Consider the following 19,959-nt stretch of genomic DNA (forward strand, 5'->3'; position numbering starts at 1 on the left):
GAGTTTGGAATTGAGTTGGTTCCTGGTACCAGTTCAATTTCAAAAACTCCGTATCGAATGTCTCCAGCAGAGCTAAAAGAGTTACAAGAACAACTTTAGGAGCTACTTGACAAGGGTTTCATCCGCCCTAGTTGTGAGATCTCGGAAAATTTAATTAATAGGGTTATTTGGAAAATAGCCTTATAGAAATTTTCCAGAATTTTTAGAAATTTTCTGAGAATTTTTCGGAGCTCGTACGACGGGTTTTGAGGGGATTAATTTTGGGTACGGATTAAGCCTGTTTGGGATACCCGTTTAAATAAGGAAAAGTTTTAATTATAAATTATTTCCTTTTTCCTCTCCCTAAGCCTATTCCCGAACCCGAGCGTGTCTTCCCCCAAAACCCGATCTCGATCTCCTCCTACCCGACCCTCTCTTCTTCCTCTGTGCTCTCCCTCTCTTGCGGATCACTCGACGCCAAGGCCGGAGGAGACTCATCACAGGAGCTCGACGGTGCCGAGAAGCTGGATCTGATCGGGGGGTTATGTCCGGCGGATTTGGAGGCCTATCGTCGAAGGCGCTGTGGCTAGGGCACGGTGAGAGACAGATCATGCATCGTCTCCCATCGGTAAACCATTCCTCTTCTCTCCTCACTCTGGACACAGTGTGATTATCCTTTTCGCTGGCCGGATTGGACCGAGCGGCATCACCTAGCAGTGATCTTGGAGGCAGGGCATCGCCGGATCGCGTCTCCTTCCACCATCGGCCACTGAAGCTTAGAGAGGTGCCCTAGTCCGGATTTGTGCCACTCGATTGTCTGCGAGGGTAAGCTAGACTTAACCGAAACCCATCTTGTCGATTTCCCTCTTGATTCATCATCGGATTCTTGTTGATTCACGGATTAATGCTCTGTTCTGGTTTGGGAAAGGAATTGGATCACGTTCTTGCTATTCCCTTGGTCAAATCTGATCCTCTTCTCTTTGTGGCTGAATTAGGTCATGAGATTGGGTGTGTTGAATTGTTGATCTCATCTCTTGTGATCGGATTGACTTCAAGGAAATGAGAATCTGTGATCGTGAAGTGGATTCAGCAGAGGTGTTCTGTAGACTGTGAGGTTCCTTGTTCTTGATTCCAGTAAGGTTGGGTGCTGTGGATTAACAAGCATGACTGTGTACTGTGGGTGTTGGTTCAACTCTACTTGTTGCAGCATCCAGAAGCTGAGATTGAGGTAAGGAACAGATAATTGATATATGATGTGTAGGCATTTTGATACATGTGGATTATGGTTGTATTACTTGATCGTGTGTAGAATTGAATTAGGTTTATGTGTAGATTTAGGTATGATTTGGATTACATGATTACTAGATGGTTAGTGATTATGTTTAGATTTATTTGTTTATATTGATCTAATGGAATGATTAGGGTTAAGGTAATTAACCCTAGTCAACCGTTGAATTTCTAATCTAATTGGTGATTAGGGATTAGGTAACTAATCCTAATTAATCATTAGATTTAATTATGTAGATTGAGGTTGTGTGATTAGGGTTTTGCCCTAATTTAGGTTTAGGGATTTTATTTATCTATTCATTTGGATTTAGCTAAATAAAATATATATATTGTTTGTTGACACAGGACTCTGATTCGAGACGGGCGTCTCGACGTTGACTTTGGATTTGCTTGATTGTACCTTCTATTTGAGGCGGGTACCCTTTGACTTATCTTTTTGATAATGTCTTCTGATATGTGTAGTTTATATATAATTACTAGTGGTAGATGGTAGATTATCTCTTCCCTGGTCTTAGCTTAGTTGATACCTATCACATGCTTCTTCTGTTAGTTGCTTTACTTTAGAACTGGATGCTTTTATCTTTTGCCATGTGTATATATGTTCATAGAGATGGATATTTATGATGCTTATCTATACTTGATTAGTTGCTGGAGATACCTGTTATATATTGTTGGATTTGCGTTGCTTATATCATTGTTATACATATGTGTTTGTTGTATTGGCACCTACGCATATGGAGGAGGATATGTTCAGGTATGATATACTGTAGCCGCACGCACCATATTGCATGATTGCATGCTGGGTGATTGACGACTTCATTATTGTTGAGTTCGTCGGCCAGCTACATGAGGGCTTGCACACAACGTGACCACTGCATTGGTAGTGGCACATAACTCTGGGTGTGTATGGCAGGTTGCTCGGTGGTGCACCGCCGGGGTGCTCATGGGTAGCACGATACAGCGGGGTTGCAGCCGGGATCCCTTCCCGTCATCGCGTACTGGGAGATGAGAGCATTGCGCTCCCTCACTATGTTTGAGGTAGGATGATAGGTGTACTCCGACAGCATCATGTCCACTCGGTCACTTATCAGGGGTAGTGACGGCAGAGTGGACGGTGTCACAGCTCTACCCACTCGGTCTCGCCATCGCGTGTGAGACGGCTGACTGGCGTCAGGGGTGACCATGTCATATTGCATCATATGCACAGATTGCATTTATTGTGATTGTTGCATATTAGATGGTGCACTTGGGTGACTGCATATGATTGACATGCATACAGGATACATGCGTATTTGCTCTGACTATTTTTATCTGTGTATGTCCACAGTCATTCGCCCAAGCCTCGCAGGTGAGTACAGTTTATTTCAGTTATGCACTTCTTATATTCTTGCAGTAGATTGTATTTCATGCTTATTGTTGGTTACTGCAGTTTATTTAGTTATGCATACCTGTTATAGTTAGGAGGTTGTACTATATATGTATACTATTAGGATGATGTACCGTAGGATTGTTGCTGGTAGCTATATGTTGCTGTACATATCTATTGGATTACCTGCTGAGTTCTTTGAACTCACCCCGTTGTTACTATTTTTCAGGTTGAGGCCGTCGGGAGATATTCCAGTCGCTAGCCCCATTATCGCGAGGATTTTCTTTGTTGGATTATATTTTGCTTTTGCATCTTATATTCTTGTATTGTGGGTTTGTATTGTGGACATTGAACACTCGGGTTTGCTACTTTTGTTTTCCGCTGCGGATTTTCTCATTACTTCGTGGATTTGTTTTCTTCGTTGTAGTGGAGTAGGATGTTTACATATATCTTCGAGAATTTTATATCGTCTTTCCTTATTAAAATGCGTGGATTGATTATATGTTGAACTGTGTGGAATGTTGATATAAACTGCGTGGTTTGTTTCTTATTTGTATTGTATTGTTCCGGCCGTGTGTGGCCGAGGTATAGATATATGTATTCTGGATTCATATTGTCACCCGTACAGGGGAGATGCTGCCGAAATTTCTTTCAGAGCGGACTACGTGACAATTCTTTCTCGTGTTCTGGAGTTTACGAGTTTTGCGAGCTTATCTGGATATTTTCGGATTGTACGGATTTCCGTCGATTTTATCGTTTCGGAATTCTGAGGTATTTTGACGAGGTTCTATTGGGGGCTAAGCAGCGACAGGACATCTCCAGACGGCAAATAAGGTAAATTAGTTAATTTTATAGTTCTTATACCTGTAGTGATATCTGGGTAACATTTTATTTACAGATATGACACATACACGTATTCTAGTACCGAGACGTGGGCAACCATGTAAGAGGACGATAGATTCTCCGGAGACAGAGTCTTCAGAGAGATCTGCTAGGGTCGAGCCTGCCCGTCAGGGACAGACTCGTCAGGATATTATAGACACGTCGGATTATAAGATCCCGACGGTTCCGACTTCAGAGGTACATACCTCGACTGTACCACTAGTGGTATCACCTTCAGTATACCTAGCACCCCCTCCAGTCGTGCTTACTACTGCGTACTTGAGGTACGAGATGAGGCAAAGATCTGGTGGGACACGCAGCGCTCGATTATAGGCGAGCAGCATATTACTTAGGCAAGATTTAGGAAGACATTTGAGAGTCAGTATTTTCCTCGGACGTATTAGATGATACGTCGGCAGGATTTTTTGAGTCTTCAACAGAATAACCGCTCAGTGATGGAGTATAATGCCGAATTTAATTGGTTGGCTAGATTCTATCCTGAGTTGGTTGTCGAGGGCAGATCTCGTATGCTCTAGTTTGTCCAGGGACTAGACGGGCATCTTCAGGTGAAGATTGTCGGTTTTTGTAGTTCATCATACACAGAGGCACTGGATAAAGCTCTTATGATCGAGTCTGCTCATCAGGGAGTGAATGCAGACAAGAAGAGGCAGCAGACTGATCGGACTTCCGGACAGATCTAGCAGCCACAGCAGCAGAGCAGTCGTACTCAGACGGGTCAGGGTACTTCTGGGTCATCTGGCCGACCCCAGAAGTCAGGATGATCTTCATCAGGACGTTCCCGGTCTTCTCCGCAGAACCGAAAACTGTCCACCGATGATTCTCACTGCACCCGATGTGGGTCCTGAGATCACATCATCTCTGCATGCACCCTGGGACAGTCAGTTGGCTATTATTGCAAACTATCTAGGCACTAGAGCCGAGACTGTTCGTTGAAGGCTCAGCATGTAGCTTCCGGGATTTCTGTTTAGGGAGGACAGTTTGGTTAGTCCGGGACTCAGCGAGGTGGGCCGAAAGCCCAATCTTCGCATCGTTAGCAGAGGACAGCTCCCCCTGTAGCAGCTGCATATGGTATGCACGGGCAGGAGCATTCTGGTGTCCTTGTGGAGAACCCCACGGTATTCTGCCTAAGTGTTCTCCTGTACTATTCGTCAAGAAGAAGGATGGTACTCTGAGGTTGTCCATCGATTATAGGCAGCTGAATGAAGTGACTATCAGAAATAAGTACCCCTTGACATGAATTGAGGATTTATTTGATCAGCTCAGAGATACATCAGTGTATTCTAAGACTAATCTACGGTCTAGATATCATCAGCTGAGAGTTAAAGATTCTAATATTCAGAAGACAACATTTCGCACCAGATACGGACATTACGAGTTTTTGGTAATGTCATTTGGGCTTACCAATGCTCCAGCAGTATTTATGGATTTGATGAACCGTATCTTTCTGGAGTACCTAAATCAGTTTGTTATTGTGTTTATCAATGATATATTGATCTATTCGCATTCTGAGGAGGAGCACGCACGACATCTTCGCACGGTCTTAGAGACTTTGCGACGACATCATCTGTATGCGAAGTTCAGCAAGTGTGCATTTTGGCTATCCTCAGTTGGTTTTCTGAGACACGTGGTGTCAAGCCGAGGTATTTCAGTTGATCCTCAAAAGATCGAGGCTATCACTAGCTGGGAGCAGCCGAAGTCAGTCCAGGAGATCCGTAGTTTCTTGGGACTGGCTGTATATTACAGACGATTCGTTGAGGGTTTCTCTAGTATTGCTATGCCATTGACACGTCTGACTAGGAAAAGCGTGAAGTTCACGTGGTCAGAGGCTTGTGAGACCAGCTTCTAGGAGCTGAAGCAGAGATTAGTATCAGCACCAGTCTTGGTTTTACTTCTGGTGATGACGGGTTCGCACTTTACACAGATGCATCTCTTCAGGGCTTGGGCGCTGTTTTGATGCAGCATGATAGGGTAGTCTCCTATGCTTCTTGTCAGTTGAAGGAGTATGAGAAAAACTACCCAGTACATGATTTAGAGCTAGCCGCTATTATCTTTGCTTTGAAGATTTGGCGACATCATCTTTATGGTATTACTTTTGAGATTCTTACTGATCATAAGAGTCTCAAATATATTTTCACACAGAAGAAACTCAATCTCCGACAGAGGAGATGGATGGAGTTCCTGAAGGATTATGATTGTACTATTAGCTACCATCCGGGTAAAGCTAATGTGGTTGCTGATGCACTTAGCAGGAAGTCCAGAGGGACTTTAGCTTGTCACCGAGTTTTAGTCATGGACTTGATTCAGGGATTCTCCGAGTTGGGCCTTGAGGAGCAGGGACGGACAGAGCAGGGTATTCTTGTTACCATGGTTGCTCAGTCGTCGATCAGGATGAGGATTCGAGAGGCCCAGGCCGGAGATCAGCATTTACAGTTCATTAGCAGCCAGATAGCTTCCGGACAGCAGACCGAGTTTACACGAGATGATGAGGGGATTGTTTATTTCCGAGGTAGATTATGTGTACCTCAGTCTCACCCGGTCATGGAGGAGTTACTTCAGGAGGCTCATCGTTCTATATTTGCTATCCACCTAGGTGGGACCCGTACGTATCGCGATTTGAGGCGTTCCTATTGGTGGAACGGTATGAAGAAAGACATCGCGGAGTTTGTAGCTAGATGTCTTGTTTGTCAGCAGGTGAAGGCTGAGCACCAGAGACCTGCTGGTCTACTTCAGAGGATCCCTATTCCAGAGTGGAAGTGGGAGCATATTACTATGGATTAAGTGGTTGGTTTGCCTAGGACTCGACGAGGCCATGATGCAATTTGGGTAATCGTTGACCGATTAACCAAATCCGCACATTTTATAGCGATCCGAAAGACTGATTCTCTGGATCGATTAGCAGAGTTATACTGTCGTGAGATTATCAGGTTGCATGGTGTTCCTTTGAGTATTATATCAGATAGAGAACCCGATTCACGTCCCGGTTCTGACAGAGTCTGCAGCAGGTTTTGGGCACACAACTCCGTTTCAGTACGGCATTCCATCCGCAGACAGATGGACAGTCAGAGCGGACCATTCAGACTTTGGAGGACTTGTTGAGGTCTTGCGTTATGGATTTCGGAGGCAGTTGGGAAGACCACCTGCCATTAGTGGAGTTCGCCTACAACAACAGCTATCATTCGGCTATCCAGATGGCACCGTTTGAGGCGTTGTATGGTAGGTCTTGTCGGACACCCACCCTCTGGGAAGAGGTTGGGGAAGCCCAGTTGGTAGGACCTCAGAGAGCTCAGCAGGAGGCAGAGTTAGTTCGTACTATCAGACGGAGGATGTCAGAGGCTCAGGACCGTCAGAAGAGTTATGCTGATCGGCGACGGAGACCCCTGGAGTTCTCTATTGGTGTTCATGTGTCTCTGAGAGTTTCACCCACGAAGGGGGTGAAGCGATTTGGTCTTCGAGGTAAGCCAACTCCACGATATATTGGGCCATTCCAGATCTTGGAGAGGATTGGAGCAGTAGCTTACCGTCTAGCGCTACCACCATCTCTAGCCGGCATTCATGATGTATTTCATGTATCTATGCTGAGGAGATACGTATCAGATCCGCCACATGTTCTGTCGGATATATCAATTCCTATTCAGGCGGATGTTACTTACGAGGAGGTTCCGGTACGGATTCTGGACCGTAGAGAGCGTCAGCTGCGGAACAAGAATGTCCGACTGGTCAAAGTCGGATGGCAGTATCATTCTGACGAGGAGGCTACTTGGGAGTTAGAGAATACGATCTGAGCTCGATACTCTCATCTGTTAACTTGAGGTATGTGGGTTAGAGTCCTTTATGCATTTATATTGTTTGGTTATATTCTAGTGTTTGCTGTTGGTTATAGCGAAATTTGGGGACCAAATTTTTATTAGTAGGGGAGGATGTGAGATCTCGGAAAATTTAATTAATAGGGTTATTTGGAAAATAGCCTTATAGAATTTTTCCGGAATTTTTAGAAATTTTCTGAGAATTTTTTGGAGCTCGTACGACGGGTTTTGAGGGGATTAATTTCGGGTACGGATTAAGCCTGTTTGGGATACCCGTTTAAATAAGGAAAAGTTTTAATTATAAATTATTTCCTTTTTCCTCTCCCTAAGCCTATTCCCGATCCCGAGCGTGTCTTCCCCCAAAACTCGATCTCGATCTCCTCCTACCCGACCCTCTCTTCTTCCTCTATGCTCTCCCTCTCTTGCGGATCACTCGACGCCAAGGCCGGAGGAGAATCATCACCGGAGATCGACGGTGCCGAAAAGCTGGATCTGATCGGGGGGTTCTGTCCGGCGGATTTGGAGGCCGATCGTCGAAGGCGCTGTGGCTAGGGCACAGTGAGAGACAGATCATGCATCGTCTCCCATCGATAAACCATTCCTCTTCTCTCCTCACGCTGGACACAGTGTGATTATCCTTTTCGCTGGCCGGATTGGACCGAGCGGCATCACCTAGCAGTGATCTTGGAGGCAGGGCATCGCCGGATCGCGTCTCCTTCCACCATCGGCCACTGAAGCTTAGAGAGGTGCCCTAGTCCGGATTTGTGCCACTCGATCGTCTGCGAGGGTAAGCTAGACTTAAACGAAACCCATCTTGTCGATTTCCCTCTTGATTCATCACCGGATTCTTGTTGATTCACGGATTAATGCTCTGTTCTGGTTTGGGAAAGGAATTGGATCACGTTCTTGCTGTTCCCTTGGTCAATTCTGATCCTCTTCTCTTTGTGGCTGAATTAGGTCACGAGATTGGGTGTGTTGAATTGTTGATCTCATCTCTTGTGATCGGATTGACTTCAAGGAAATGAGAATCTGTGATCGTGAAGTGGATTCAGCAGAGGTGTTCTGTAGACTATGAGGTTCCTTGTTCTTGATTCCAGTAAGGTTGGGTGCTGTGGATTAACAAGCATGACTGTGTACTGTGGGTGTTGGTTCAACTCTACTTGTTGCAGCATCCAGAAGCTGAGATTGAGGTAAGGAACAGATAATTGATATATGATGTGTAGGTATTTTGATACATGTGGATTATGGTTGTATTACTTGATCGTGTGTAGAATTGAATTAGGTTTATGTGTAGATTTAGGTATGATTTGGATTACATGATTACTAGATGGTTAGTGATTATGTTTAGATTTATTTGTTTATATTGATCTAATGGAATGATTAGGGTTAAGGTAATTAACCCTAGTCAACCGTTGGATTTCTAATCTAATTGGTGATTAGGGATTAGGTAACTAATCCTAATTAATCATTAGATTTAATTATGTAGATTGAGGTTGTGTGATTAAGGTTTTGCTCTAATTTAGGTTTAGGGATTTTATTTAGCTATTCATTTGGATTTAGCTAAATAAAATATATATATATTGTTTGCTGACACAGGACTCTGATTCGAGACGGACGTCTCGACGTTGACTTTGGATTTGCTTGATTGTACCTTCTATTTGAGGCGGGTACCCTTTGACTTATCTTTTTGATAATGTCTTCTGATATGTGTAGTTTATATATAATTACTAGTGGTAGATGGTAGATTATCTCTTCCCTGGTCTTAGCTTAGTTGATACATATCACATGCTTCTTCTGTTAGTTGCTTTACTTTAGAACTGGATGCTTTTATCTTTTGCCATGTGTATATATGTTCATAGAGATGGATATTTATGATGCTTATCTATACTTGATTAGTTGCTGGAGATACCTGTTATATATTGTTGGATTTGTGTTGCTTATATCATTGTTATACATATGTGTTTGTTGTATTGGCACCTACGCATATGGAGGAGGATATGTTCAGGTATGACATACTGTAGCCGCACGCACCATATTGCATGATTGCATGCTGGGTGATTGACGACTCCATTATTATTGAGCTCGTCGGCCGGCTACATGAGGGCCTGCACACAGCGTGACCACTGCATGGGTAGTGGCACAGCACTCAGGGTGTGTATGGAAGGTTGCTCGGTGGTGCACCGCCGGGGTGCTCATGGGTGGCACGATACAGCGGGATTGCAGCCGGGATCCCTTCCCGTCATCGCGTACCGGGAGATGAGAGCATTGCGCTCCCTCACTATGTTTGAGGTAGGAGGATAGGTGTACTCCGACAGCATCCCGTCCACTCGGTCACTCATCAGGGGTAGTGACGGCAGAGTGGACGGTGTCACAGCCCTACCCACTCGGTCTCGCCATCGCGTGTGAGACGGTTGACTGGCGTCAGGGGTGACCATGTTATATTGCATCATATGCACAGATTGCATTTATTGTGATTGTTGCATATTAGATGGTGCACTTGGGTGACTGCATATGATTGACATGCATACAGGATACATACGTATTTGCTCTGACTATTTTTATCTGTGTATGTCCACAGTCATTCGCCCAAGCCTCGCAGGTGAGTACAGTTTATTTCAGTTATGCACTTCTTATATTCTTGCAGTAGATTGTATTGTAGGTCCCTTTGGAGGCCGGCAAGAGGGGAGGGATGAATTGCCCTACAAAATAAAACCAAAAACCCTTCTCGGATATTCAACTAAATTAAAAGAACTTGTAATTAAAAAGGCAGAGACTAATTAAAACAGAAAATAGACACAGAGGAATTACTTGGTTTGCAACCAGAGGATTGCTAATCCAAGGCAAAGAAGGCGCACTAATTGATTCTCCTCTAGGCGGAGTAGCCTCTTACAGCGTTGAAAGCACAGAAAGAAATAACACAAATGAAAGCACTGGATTACAAGTAGTTGTTCTTAATTCTTATTGATTCTGGACCAAGGCTATATTTATAGTCTTGGTCCGGGCGCCTGGAAGGGTTACGGGCGCCCTGGGGGGATAAATTTTATCCCCCAACGGTCGGATCGAGTCAAAACTCGATCCTGTTGAAAAGTCGATTCCGGGCGCCCGGAAGGTTTCCGGGCGCCCGGAGCCCTAAGGTCAACATAAGTTGAATTTTCGACTCCGGTTTAGCTCGTCTCGATCCAGCTCATCTCGGTCCGGGTCTGTTCGCTCCGGCTCCGTTTGCTTGGGTGATCTCGGCCTTCCGGAATAGGGCTCACCCGAACCCATGTTCCGGCCTTCTCCTCGAGCATCCTTCCTTCCCGGTTTCTCGTCCCTCGAACGCCGCGCACGTTCTTCTCGTCCGCCGGTGTACTCTTCCGCGGTCACCTCGTCCCTCGGACGCACCAAGCTCGTCGGCTCTCTCCCCGTGCCGTCCTTCTCGTTAGCTGCGTCTTCCGCTCGACTTCCTGTGTTCCTAAGCTCCTGCACACTTAGACACAAGGGTTAAACAACGCAGGACCTAGCTTAACTTGTTTGATCACATCAAAACACCTCGGGGTTCCAACAATCTCCCCCTTTTTGATGTGAGCAACCCAAGTTAAGCTAGGGAAAAATAGATGCAATAAAAACAATTTATTTGCAATTAAGTCCAAAGATATTTTATAAAAAAAAATTTATATACCTCCCCCTAGACTTAACATTCTTCTCCCCCTTTGATCACATTAAAAATAGGGGTTCTTTAAACAAGTCTAAGGTAAACAAAATTTTAAGTGAATTTTCATAAAAAAAATTTCTAAGGCAATTAATATTAATTTGTAAGGCAATGTTCAAAAGAGAATATCTAGTTTAATAAAAAAAAAATTCTAAGTCAATATTCAGAAAAAATTTTAAGTTATTTTTTATAAAAGATTTCTAAGGCAATTTTCAAAGGAAAAATGTATAAGACAATATTCATATAAAAATTTCTAAGTTGATTAAAAAATATCTAAGTCAATAATTTTCAGAAATTTTCTAAGTCAATTAAAAAAATTTATTTTCCAAAAAAAATTATTATTTTTTAATTATAAATTAATTTTAAATATTCTCTTACACAAATTGAATAACTCTTTTAAAGCATTAGGTAAATTAAATTAATGCTTTTTCAGTTAGTCAATTAAACTTTTCATTTCGATACTTGGCTTCCAGGTCGTGGCGAGGCACTAGGCCTTCTTGGTTATTGGAGCAACAACCACTTCCTTAGACAAAACCTCATAATGAAATTAGTCGTTTAATTTCCTTGCTGAAAATGCTAAGTTTAATTTTAAATTAAACAGGTTTTTGGAACCCAGTAGAGGTTCCTACCTACAGGGTTAACCAAGTATTTCCTAGGTACATAGATTTTTGATATATTTCTAATTTGACTTTGATGAAATCTATAATACCAATTTAAACCTCTATAATTTCTAAAAGTAGAAATATTTGAACTTTTATATTTTTTCAATCTTTCTATTTCTTCTTTTAGTTTTTCATTTTCAATTTTCAATTTATCAAAATCCTCTATAAGACATGATTTTGCTAAAATTCTTTTTGTTTCCAAAATTTCATTTTTTAATTTGATATTTTCATTTTCTAATTTATACATGGATTTAGTCATTGCCTTAATGCCAGAATAAAGTTGATCAGGGGGTAAGAGGCATACCTCACTTACCATATCAGACTTGAAGCCTGAATCTCCCCCTGCTTCGCTAGTCCCCCTTCATCGATGCTAGGTTCTGATGAGTTTTGCCCTTCGTAACTTGCCATCAGCGCTATCCCAGCATATTCTTGAGCTTCTGATTCGGATGAAGAAGTGTCGTCCCAAGTTACTTTTAGGTTGTGTTTCTTGGGTGTCTTCATTTTGACCTTCTTGAGTTCTGGGCAGTCTTCCCTTAGGTGTCCCTCCTTCTGACACTGGTAGCACTGTACCTTTCTTCTACCTTTTTGATTCTTTTTATTCTGCATTTTAAATTTATTAGATCTAAAAAACTTTTTAAAGTTTCTTACCATGTACGCTTCTTGATCGTCTTCGGAGTCTGACTCGGGTTCATCCTTGTTGGTTGCGTTCAGCGCCATAGTCTGGGTTGTGTCCTTTGATATCTCTGCATATCTAGTTTCGTGTAATTCAAGGGTAGAAAACAACTCTTCTAAAGTACTTACCTCCAAGTCTTTTGAGATGTAGTAAGCATCGACAATTGATGTCCACTCTGGAGTTCTTGGAAACGCGTTGAGCGCGTAGCGTATATTGTCCCGGTTTGTTACCGTTTCACCAAGGTTTTCGAGACCAGTAACTAGTTCTTTTACCTTTGCATGTAGACCAGCTACTTTCTCACCTTTCTCCAGACGAATGTTCATCAGTTTGTTGCGGAGGATGTCCCTTCTAGCGAGCTTTGCTTCGGACGTGCCTTCGTGGAGTTCCAAGAACTTCTCCCAAAGTTCTTTAGCAGATAAATAGTTTCCGATGCGGTTGACCTCTTGAGGAGGTAACACGCTCAACAGGTGATGTTCCGCACGGCTGTTTGCTACCGACTCATTCTGCTCCTTCTTTGTCCAATCGCTCTCTTCTTTTTCTTTTCCATCTTTATCTATTGGAGCTACAAAACCATATTTCATAATAAACCGAATTTCAAAATCTGTTTTTAGGAATACCTCCATATGACGCTTCCAGTCTGCGAAGTTCCCCTCAAATTTTGGTGGAACAATGCTTGGTCCGGCCATCTTTGTTGCTTCGATCGCCGGTTAGTCCTCCTGAAGCGCCTAGCTCTGATACCACTTGTAGGTCCCTTTGGAGGCCGGCAAGAGGGGAGGAGTGAATTGCCCTACAAAATAAAATCAAAAACCCTTCTCGGATATTCAACTAAATTAAAAGAACTTGTAATTAAAAAGGCAGAGACTAATTAAAACAGAAAATAGACACAGAGGAATTACTTGGTTTGCAATCAGAGGATTGCTAATCCAAGGCAAAGAAGGCGCACTAATTGATTCTCCTCTGGGCGGAGTAGCCTCTTACAGCGTTGAAAGCACAGAAAGAAATAACACAAATGAAAGCACTGGATTACAAGTAGTTGTTCTTAATTCTTATTGATTCTGGACCAAGGCTATATTTATAGTCTTGGTCCGGACGCCTGGAAGGGTTACGGGCGCCCTGGGGGGAATAAATTTTATCCCCCAACGGTCGGATCGAGTCAAAACTCGATCCTGTTGAAAAGTCGATTCCGGGCGCCCGGAAGGGTTCCGGGCGCCCCGGTCGGTTCCGGGCGCTCGGAATGGTTCCGGGCGCCCGGAGCCCTAAGGTCAACATAAGTTGACTTTTCGACTCCGGTTCAGCTCGTCTCGATCCAGCTCATCTCGGTCCGGGTCTGTTCGCTCCGTCTCTGTTTGCTTGGGTGATCTCGGCCTTCGGGAATAGGGCTCACCCAAACCCATGTTCCGGCCTTCTCCTCGAGCAGCCTTCCTTCCCGGTTTCTCGTCCCTCGAACGCCGCACACGTTCTTCTCATCCGCCGGTGTACTCTTCCCCGGTCACCTCGTCCCTCGGACGCACCGAGCCCGTCGGCTCTCTCCCCGTGCCGTCCTTCTCGTTAGCCGCGTCTTCCGCTCGACTTCCTGTGTTCCTAAGCTCCTGCACACTTAGACACAAGGGTTAAACAACGCAGGACCTAGCTTAACTTGTTTGATCACATCAAAACACCTCGGGGTTCCAACATGTATTTCATGCTTATTGTTGGTTACTGCAGTTTATTTAGTTATGCATACCTGTTATAGTTAGGAGGTTGTACTATATATGTATACTGTTAGGATGCTGTACCGTAGGATTGTTGCTGGTAGCTATATGTTGCTGTACATATCTATTGGATTACCTGCTGAGTTCTTTGAACTCACCCCGTTGTTACTATTTTTCAGGTTGAGGCCGTCGGGAGATATTCCAGTCGCTAGCCCCATTATCGCGAGGATTTTCTTTGTTGGATTATATTTTGCTTTTGCATCTTATATTCTTGTATTGTGGGTTTGTATTGTGGACATTGAACACTCGGGTTTGCTACTTTTATTTTCCGCTGCGGATTTTCTCATTACTTCGTGGATTTGTTATCTTCGTTGTAGTGGAGTAGGATGTTTACATATATCTTCGAGGATTTTATATCGTCTTTCCTTATTAAACTGCGTGGATTGATTATATGTTGAACTGTGTGGAATGTTGATATAAACTGCGTGGTTTGTTTCTTATTTGTATTGTATTGTTCCGGCCGTGTGTGGCCGAGGTATAGATATATGTATTCTGGATTTATATTGTCACCCATACAGGGGAGATGCTGCCGAAATTTCTTCGGGCAGGGACTACCTGGGGCGTGACACTAGTCATTCATCATGGGGAGCTCTAGTGTTGTTCGTTAAGAAGAAAGACGGATCTATGCTGGCGTGCATAGATTTTAGAGCGCTGAGCAAAGTAATAGTTAAGGACAAGTACCCTCTTCCCAGAATAGATGATCTATTTGATCAGCTAAAGGGGGCAATAGTGTTCTCTAAAATAGATCTTCGCTCTGGATACCATCAGTTGAAAGTGAAAGGAAGTGATACACCCAGAACAGCTTCCAGGATCAGATGTGGACACTACGAAATTGTAGTCATGTCATTTGGTGTGACTAATGCACCTGCGGTCTCCAGGGACTTTATAACAGGTCTTTCAAGGACCACTAATGGGTATGATGTGATAGGGGTGATAGTAGACAGAGAAGTTAAGAGACCAAGGAACAAAGGAGTACCACTAGTGAAGGTCATTTGGCATCAGAAGTGCGAGGAAACTACTTGGGAGCGTAAGGCCAGTATGAGACAGAGATATCCGGAGTTATTCTAAGTTCGAGAACGAACTTTTTATAAGGTGTGGAGAATTGTAACAACCCAAATTTTCTCATTCTGAGTCCTAATAGTAATTAAAAATATTTAGAAATACTTTAGAAATATTCTAGAGATTTTTAGGAATTTTTAGAGTATTTTTATGTAATTTTTGGAGGTCGTTTGGTATTTTTACCAAAAGAAGAAAGTTACAAAAAAATAAAGAGGTTCGGCCGAGGTTCGAACCCACGACCTCCGACCCGGTCCAAGACTTAAGCAAACCGCGATAGCCAAGTGTTCAACAGGTGTTTCGTGAACAAATCAATAACAAATAGGTCTTACGCCATAACAGAATCGGAAAAATACCGAAGTTATAAGAGGGATAAGTGTTGTTGTTTCTGTGACCTAAACCTAAACTTTCCACATCTCCCTCACTCACGAACGGCGATGGTGACTCGGCTTAGGCGGAAGCGAAGAACCAAGCCCTAGCTTCGTCTCCGGCGGTCGGCAAAGGGGTAGTCTCGTGAGATCTCCACACGGTTGTGATCCTCTCATTGAGGGGAAACCGTGAGCATGAAGAAGAGGGTGAAGCTTGCAATCTCCGAAACCCTAGAAGCCCTAGCTGCCTTTTTCTCGGTTGTGAGTCCAAGAAGCAAGGTAAGTGCTCTCACCCGCAGTAAGAGTAGTTCCTTCGATTGGTTTTCAATTGGTTTGGTTTCCGGATAGAAATGGGTAGGCAAGTTCTGAGTTCTTGTCGTGATGGTTCATAAGCTAGGGATAGATTCAAGTTTCCATTGAAGCAGGGACGTATTTCTGTATTTCTATTTTGATGTGTGAACTACAAGTGATGTTCAGTTTTGTTTGTGAATGTTTATGGTATTCTGTGAACAGATCATGGATCAGTTACAAGGTTATAACTATTTCTTGATGATGTTTTTGAGGTTTAGATGAACTTGTTAAATTGTTTTCAGTATTTTGCTTCCAATTGTCCATATGGAATAGAGTTTGTAAAGGAGTTTTATTAACTTGATGATGAAACAGAAAGTTTAGAAAGCAGTTGTTGATACTAGATGAGTGGGGAAACTGAAATAATTGAAATCAATTTGGAAGTTTTAATGTAGTTTAGATCTCCTTGTAGTGCAGTATAGATCTCCTTGTAGTGCAGAATTTTAGTGTAGTTTTTTTAAGTAACTCGTTCTTTAGCATTAGTGCAGATTTCTGTTAAGCTTTAGTGCAGATTTCTGTTAAGCTTTAGTGCAGATTTTGTTAAGCATTAGTGCAGATTTCTGTTAAGCATTAGTACAGATTCCTGCTAAGCATTAGTGCAGATTTTTTAATATGCATTGCAGATCTTTAATATGCATTGCAGTGCAGATTTCTCATTAATCATTTCAGTTCCAGATTTTGAGTTCCCTATCAGTATTTTGAGTTTTATAAGAAAGATAAAGGAAAGGAAGAAAAAGGCCAAGGCCTTAAGTAGATCCCAAAGTCAAGACTTTAGGGATTTTGGCACACAAGGTGCTTGTTAAAATGCCAAGGCATTTAAAGAAGAAGTAATTAAGATATTTTACTTTGAAAGGCTAGTACTCGACTTCCGAGGTTGTCGTTAAACAAATCCAGGTGACCAATTCTGAGGTCTTGGCCCTGGTAAGACCGAGGTCTTTACCCTCGTAGGACTGTGGCTCGCTACCTCAATTTCTATTAGGGAGCGTGCAATGGTACTACGCCTGGGCCCAAGAAGAGATTAATTATTATTTTGAAGTATAAAAGTATAAGTTTTTGAACAAAAGTAATAAGTTTCACATAAGTTTAAAGATCAGCAAGTTTAGTTTCCTTTTATGCTTGCATGTCATTTAGAATTTTCTTGTTGTTATTTGCTATTAGATGTGCAACTTTACATGTTTAACATTTTAGTATGTTCACATGCATATTCGAGTTTTGTGAGTTAGATAACGCTTACTAAGTAATTTTTCTTATAGTTGCATTTCCTCTTACTGCAGATAAAGGAAAGGAAAAACTATAGCGAAGGAAGGCGACAAGGAGTTGCGGATGGATGTGTGATGTTTGGACTATAGAAGCCTTGAGATTTAGTTAAAGATTTTATTAAGATATTTTGTATTTAGACTATTGGGATTGTTTATTCATGTAGATGATTTAATTCATAAAATGACTTTATGTATTTAGAATTTTCTCATTAGAATTGCTATGCATATTAGTTTCACTATTGAGTTGTGTTAATGTTGCATGCATGTTCAAATTAATACATATATTTCAGCATGTTTAGATTGATGTATAGTTTTAGTTGTATATATATGCTGGAGTAGAATGTAGAGATAAGTTATTCATGTTTCCGCTGTCACTAATTGCATGTTTAGAGAGTTTTATGTATTGATAATTACATGTGAGCAACATAGTTAAGATAAGTTAGTAGCTTAGTAGCGCTCCACCCTCGCAGACTAGTAGTGAGGAGGGTGGGATGTTACAACAAACTTATGCAATGCAAGCAATTCTAGGATTTCACATAGCTCTAATATAAAGCAATTTAATGACAACGGTCAATACCAGAATTCCAAAATTCTAATTTAGATTTATTCATATAAATCTACATAAAATACAAGCAATATAACCAACTTATAGTCTCATAATTTAACTTATGAAATACAAACTTATGCAATACAAGTAATTCTATGATTTCGCATAGGTCTAATAAAAAGCAATTCCAGGACAACACTTATTTCCAGAATTCCAGAATTAGATTTATTCATATAAATCTACATAAAATACAACCAATGTAACCAACTTATAGTCTCAGAATGTAATTTATGCAATACAAACTAATACAATACAAACTAATGCAATACAAGAAATTTAACCAACTTAGAGTTGTCTTGGTAACTTCCATTGGAAAACTTATGCACATAGATTTAAATTCGCAGAATAAGTTTACTCTGCTTGTGCCTGTCTATTAGATCAATAAATGTCATTGACCTTGCTATTGAGTTTCTAAATAATCAGTCAAAAATATTCTTAAAAGATACTCGTGGCAATAAGAAATTAACTAAACCAGCGGAAAATGCATCTAAACATTGATTTAGGATGCGGACTTGTTGAGTTATAGGTAGGATTGACAAAATGACAAGAACTTGTCTAGGTAAATGTTGAAAACAGACAAGGAATTTGATATATGCTTTGTTCCTAGAAAAATGTCTTTATATACAAAACATGCTCATAATTCCAGTCAACATGCTATAAACTATTAGAGTGTATACTAAAAGCCTAGCTTTTGTAAACATTTATTTTTGAAATAAAGAATCACATTGGTCAAAACTATCAACATTTATGATAAGTGTAGTTGTTCAATTAATTTATATTCTAGATAACATGGTGTGAGGTGTCACACACAGAAAATCATGTTATCAGTTCCTTATAAATTATAAACAGTTACTCACGACTAAGATAGAAAGGAACAAACCGTTGGAATAGTCATAGTGTAATTAGGTATTAGTTTATCTTGACTAATAAATTACACTAGTACACTCTTAGTGTATTGAGTAGGACCATTTAAGGTAAATTCTTTTTATACTGACTTAATAAAAGAACAAGACCTTAGTTATTATGGAAGTGTGTGCTCTTAATCCTAATATAATAACAAGCGCATATATTTAGTATTTATTTCTTTGACTTATCAAAGGGTGAGATTTAGCTCGATAAATCAATAGGCCCTATAAGTTGAGAAATGATATTACTTATAGTGTGTGTTGTTAATTACAGAAGGAAACTGTGTCCTAGTTATCTAGGTTGAGAATGTCCCCAAGAGGAGCTCATAAGGATTGTTATGTTAAACCCTGTAGGTGGACTTAGTCCGACATGACAATGAGGTTGAGTGGTACTACTCTTGGACTAAGATATTAATTAAAGCGAGTTGTCAGTAACTCAATTAAATTAATGGACATTCGATATCTTAAACACAAGGAGACTAACACACTCATGATAAGTAGAAGCTCATAATGTAATTTGGGATTGGTGCGGTAGTGCAATAATAACTCTATAATGGAATGAGTTATTATTGATGAACTTGAGTTGTGTGTTCGGGGCGAATACGGGATACTTGAGCTCGTCGGAAGGCCAAAACCAATTTCTCCTCTAGGTCCCTATCGTAGCCTCATTAATGCCTCATATCCACTCATGAAAAGTCCATCTTGGTGTCCAAGAGGGGGTCGGCCCATGGCTTGGTGACCAAGCCATAGGGGTCGGCCACTTCCTTCTCAAAGGGGTCGGCCCTATGCTTGGTGCCCAAGCATGTAGGGGTCGGACACCATAATTCAAAATATGAGGGTTGTTTTGAATTTTTAAAATCTTCTCTTTGTAGGTATATACAAGTTTTAAAAGAAAGATTTTAAAATTATAAAACTTTCCTTATTTGAATTAGGCCACATGGTTTAAAAGAAAGTTTTAAAAGTTTTAAAATTTTCCTTTTTTAACCATCCTCATGGTTTTTAAAAGAGAGTTTTAAATTTGAAACTTTCCTTTTTTATAACCATGTTAAAAAAGGAAATTTTAGAAGAGAAGTTTTAAATTTTAAAACTTGGTTTTAATTTTTTTAAAACTTTTCTTTTTTAACATGCACATTAGGAAATTAAAAGAGAGTTTGTAAAATTTTATAAGAGCTTTCCTTCTTTGCTTATAAAATTTTTACAAAGTTATTTTTCCTTCTTTTAAGGGCCGGCCACCCTTGCTTGGTGCACAAGCAAGGGGCTGGCCAATCATTCAATCAATTAAAAGAGAAAAAGGAAAAATA

The 19,959-nt window shown here is 41.3% G+C and overlaps 1 long non-coding RNA gene across 1 annotated transcript; it reads left to right on the forward strand.

The window, feature by feature from the left end:
- Window positions 1-366: 366 nt before the first annotated feature.
- On the forward strand, window positions 367-1,672 carry LOC121990194. Its single transcript, XR_006114498.1, has 3 exons — window positions 367-804; window positions 975-1,207; window positions 1,612-1,672. It is a non-coding gene; the product is annotated as an uncharacterized LOC121990194 (long non-coding RNA).
- Window positions 1,673-19,959: the final 18,287 nt, after the last annotated feature.

This window comes from Zingiber officinale, chromosome 6B, assembly GCF_018446385.1.
Source record: "Zingiber officinale cultivar Zhangliang chromosome 6B, Zo_v1.1, whole genome shotgun sequence".
Taxonomy (NCBI): domain Eukaryota; kingdom Viridiplantae; phylum Streptophyta; class Magnoliopsida; order Zingiberales; family Zingiberaceae; genus Zingiber; species Zingiber officinale.